The sequence below is a fragment of the Buteo buteo genome, chromosome 18 (assembly GCF_964188355.1).
Source record: "Buteo buteo chromosome 18, bButBut1.hap1.1, whole genome shotgun sequence".
Lineage (NCBI taxonomy): Eukaryota > Metazoa > Chordata > Aves > Accipitriformes > Accipitridae > Buteo > Buteo buteo.
In genome coordinates this window covers 26,548,082-26,552,820 of record NC_134188.1, presented here as the reverse complement: position 1 = coordinate 26,552,820, position 4,739 = coordinate 26,548,082, and positions in this window count along the sequence as shown.

The following is a 4,739-nucleotide window of genomic DNA, read 5'->3' as shown; positions in this document are numbered from 1 at the left end:
AGGGTGCTCTAGGGTTTCTGCTAAGCATATTGGGTCAAGGTCAAACCATATATTAGCATTGCCTAACTTTTAGGTCACTCCTGTGGTGGCATTTGAACTCAGAAAACCATTGAGTGATTCAGACTGTCCACAGCTGCCATGCTCAGCACTCGGTACAGAGAGAAGTTGCCCGAGACAGTAATTCAGTATTATATCACATTGACTTACCATCGCAGCCATAATGCCTTAACACAGACAGAATTCAGAACATGATTCACGCACATGGTGTAGCTTCATATGTTGTAATTAGGTAGTTCACATTGTAATTAAATAATTACGTCACACTTCCGAACAAAACTTTTCAGAAAAGTGTGTCATGATGGACCAACTCTCACCTATAGTTTTGGTATGACAGATGTATGAAGTTTGGTGTGTCAAACACATGGGCACTACCATGCCCAGAAGCCAACTCTCTCTCTCATATAAATACAAGAAGCGTGAGGGCCAGATGGTTAAAGCAATGGCTTTCTGCAATACAAGCTGAAGTGACTCACTTCTCGGGAGCTGATGCCAACAAGAAAGTAGGGTGAGGGGTACAAAAAACTCCAGAAAACTTCTTTCTTTCCCTGTCTAGTAATGAGCTCTCCTACTGAGGCTGACCATCAAACATTTACTGTGGGAATGACCATGGGACACAAGTCACCCCAGAAGAACGTTGCGAGTGGAAATGTGTTACTGTATTTCCCTGTGTTTCCTTTTATTCCCTTTTTAGTTCATCAGTCTGAAATACCCAAGCTATGCTAATAAAGTCAATTTGAACTGTCTAAGCAGTCTCCTTTATTAATGATTGTTAAAGGAAAAGCGTTTGGCTGAGGTGTAAGTTGATTAGCTCACTGGTAATTAAATTATATCCAGAAAAGTAACAAAGGATTTTTGCCAAGTAAATAATGACTTGATCTCTTTCCTCTCTTCCTCCTTCCTGCAGTAAATGAGAGAAATATAACAACCATTTCTTTACATGAGCAGAACGTGCTTCATTTCCAGGCTAGGTAGAAAAATTTGCATATGTTTGGGGTAAATACGCCATTTTCCCAGAGATCAAGGAAGAAAATAGCAGCTGCCTTCCCTACAGTGAATCAGATAGTGCAGTGCAGCTGAAGATATTCCAAGTGTTCAATTTTTTAAAAGTTCTTTTAACATTTGACATTTTAATGTATCTGTATCTGCTTACCACTGAGACTTTTTGCTTGATCCTAGTGGTTTTCCCCTTTTGTTGCAGAGGTTTCCAAGAGCAGCAATACAAGGAAATTGCTTTCCCTATCCATGAGACCAAGTGCCAAGCAGGTCACAATTGGATGGGCAAGAGTTTTATAGAGCACGGGGTGGGATATATTGCCTTCCAGGTTCAGACACTAATTGATTCATTATACAAGATACAGTGAACAAATGGTTTGTGGGTGCTTTCTTCTGTAAACTGAAAGTTGTAAGAAAAGGGCGAGACACTGGCAATAGCTCGTTCCTCTAAATCCATTCCCACCAGGGTTTGGGGATAAAAAAGCTTCAGCCCTTATCCCTCACAGACTTCAGATTAGCCTGTCTGCCAGCCAGTTTCTTGCTTCTTGACAACATTTTGCCTTCAAAATTTGCCTTAAGCCACCTTCATATCGTTGGGACTTCCCTTCCTGCATGGAGACTTCAAAATATCTCCTGCAGGGTTGAAAATATGTTTGTTATACAACAACTGTTTCCTCTGTGCCACAGCAATATCACGATACTAAGTACAGATTCTTATTTTAACTGCAAGCTGCCAGTGCCCTCCCTTCTCTTCCCCAAAAGGAGCTGGTTGTAAGAGATAACCAGCAATGTGTTCTCCTCCAAACCCTTTCTCAGCTCTATTCATGGGGAAGGAGCTAGGACAGGAACAAAAAGAGAGGAGCACTGCTCCTGTTCTCACCACGTGAAAAGGGCTACTGACATTTTTTGAGTCCCAAATGGATTCGGTGCTGCCTGTTCAAGTGCCAGAGAGAGCCAACACTTTATGGCTCTTGTCCTCCGGTATATCTCTCCTCCCAGATTTCATATAGGGAGCTTATAATTTGTCCTAAGGACAGGTGACTCCAATGATGCTATAATGAGTGGTATAATATCCCGAAGTAAGGCTGCTTCCCATAAATGCCTCAATTCCAGCCAACCGAGGTCAAAGCAAGCCCAAGAGTCAATTAGGTATGTACCTTCCATGGATGCTGTGAGTACAGAAAACATAACAGGAGCTTCATTGACCTCAAAGCAGAGTGGAGTGCTTTCCAGAAGAGAGTAAGCAGTTGGGATTCATGACCACACCCAACTTCATCCAGCCAAAAAAAGCCAGACACCCAAGCTCAATTCAGTTGCTAAAACAGAGATTTAGTGCTCTTGGACACAAAGCAGATGAGAGCCATATGGGGTACGACTCTGGATCTAGGGAAGATCCAGTGACCCCAGGGCATCCTGCCTGGCCTTCAGCTGCTGGTCTGAAAGAATCTCAAATGACAAAAGATGCCAGCATTTAAGGAAGTCAACAGAGCCTTTAAAGCAGGATCCAAATTGAGATTAACACACTTAAATATTGTTAAAAGTTCAGGGAAGTCTCTTCATATTGAGCTCCGTGTATGTAAATTAGCAGGCAGAAAAAGACAGCTTGCTATACCTTCCCCAAAGAGAAAGCTGTTTACAAGTGTAAACACTGAATTGTGATGGCATTTGCTTTGCTTTTTTAAAGCAGGAGAAGAAGTCCAAAGCACAAAGGCAGACCGATTCCCAGATTCCTTTGAAAGTCAATGAGATTGAGGCACATGCCATTTGTGCTTTTGGAAAGCCTCCCTCCCACGACAGATTTTCATTTGGTATTTCAGCTTAAACTGGTTTACATAAGGGCTCTGATTCACATGTAAGGGTGAGTTAAGCTCAGATGACTGGAAAAGTTACTAAGCTGAGCTCTCCTTCCACACTTTTCCCAGTGTCAACTGGTTCTCCCTTGGGAATGGCTGAACAGCAGGTTTTTCTCCTCCTGTACCAATTTCAGCCCTGCAAATTAGTGCAAACTGACATCAGTTTTATTTCATGCTAATACAATGAGTTGAAAGCTGCAGGTGCTTGGAGACATGTATGCATGCTGTCTGCTTTCAGGGTAGTAACCAACGGGTGCAGATAAGCTTCAGCTTAATCAACTGCTACAAGAAAGCAAACATTCTGATTTTGGTAAAATGGGACCTGTTGTGGATGGTATCACCTGCCTCAGCTTTTGATTTGAAAGGTTTTGGGATACATCTCGATAGACCCAATCAGATAGGCTTGTGCTAGGAAAAGGGTGAAGAAAAATGCCTTCCCAAAATCTGCTTTGAGGGAACGTCCTGCCCTCAGCAGGTCGCACCTCCTTTCCTAAATACCTGCGCTCAGCAGCCCCTGTTTTCATCGACCCTTCATAACACCATTCAGGCTGTGGGATTCGTATCTGAGCCCTTCAGTGCCGGATGCTCGCAGCATCCACAGAGCTGAAATCTGTGATGCTGTCATTCACTACCACAGTCAGTTGCCAAAATGCATACAGTAGCCTTGAAAATATGACTAAGAACAGTCGTATTACACTGGCGAGTTTATGAATATTTATATGGCTTTAGGACTTGAGTCCCTTTGATGATGCTTTACAAACGCATGACTCCATTTAACTTCAGCGCAGACGTTTCTGCTTTACCTAGCTATGAATAGGAAATCAGTTCTGCTGAAGTCTGCTGAAGTTTCTTGGATCAGATCCTTCTTCACGTTAGGAAACGTCTTCTCTTTTTCACTCATTCAGGTGCCAATAAATTTCTGTGATATTTCTTCAGGCATAATTATCATCAGCCCAACAACAGTGCTCACAAAGAGCCCTTGAACCTCAACGCATTTTACAAAGAGTCTGATTCAGCCTCTTCCAGTCCTGCTTTTAGCAGCTTACTCATCCTATCTGCATATAAATCAATGGGATAAATTACATGTTACACAGGATCAGGCTTGCAGGATCTAGAGGTGTTGATGACCTTTTTCTGTAACCAGTACGGACTAGACAATTATCAGGAAGCTGCCAATAATGACATTTTGTGCTGCAGTATTTGGAAACTGACATTATCACGGGATGTGAGACTTTAGAACTGAGAACCCTGGATCAGGATTCCATGCCTAAGATGTTGTATACTCTATGACCCAATAAAATAAGATCCTAGAAGAGGCACAGGTCCGTAATTAATGTAAAATTGAACAGGTGATTTTTAGCACAAAATTCAGCTTTATTTATGCGACTGATACCCTTATTTTAACATTATTAGAACCAAGTAGTGAAAACATCTTCAAGATTTTGTGTCAATTTATCTATCCCTTCGCATGCATATACTGGTAAGAGGGAATATGTACAATCCTCTCCAACATATGTAGCCATAATGAGTTCTAATCAATCTGTTTGTTAGGTCTCATTTTATGGAGAAATTAAGCAACCAGCAGTACAAGCAACGATAAAGTGTTTGCATAGAGCAGGGACAGAGAAAAATGTTCTTTTTCAGGTGTCACTCCCTGAATCTCATGGATCACAAAGAAAAACAGCGGAACACGTGCAATTTTTGAACAGCAGCCCTTTCCCATTCCCCAAGCAAAAAACTATTGGATCGACATACTAACCGTACGGGACATATCCCTCTAGTGGTGTAAACTGACATGACGCAATTAACCGAACTGACCAGTTAAGCCGTGAG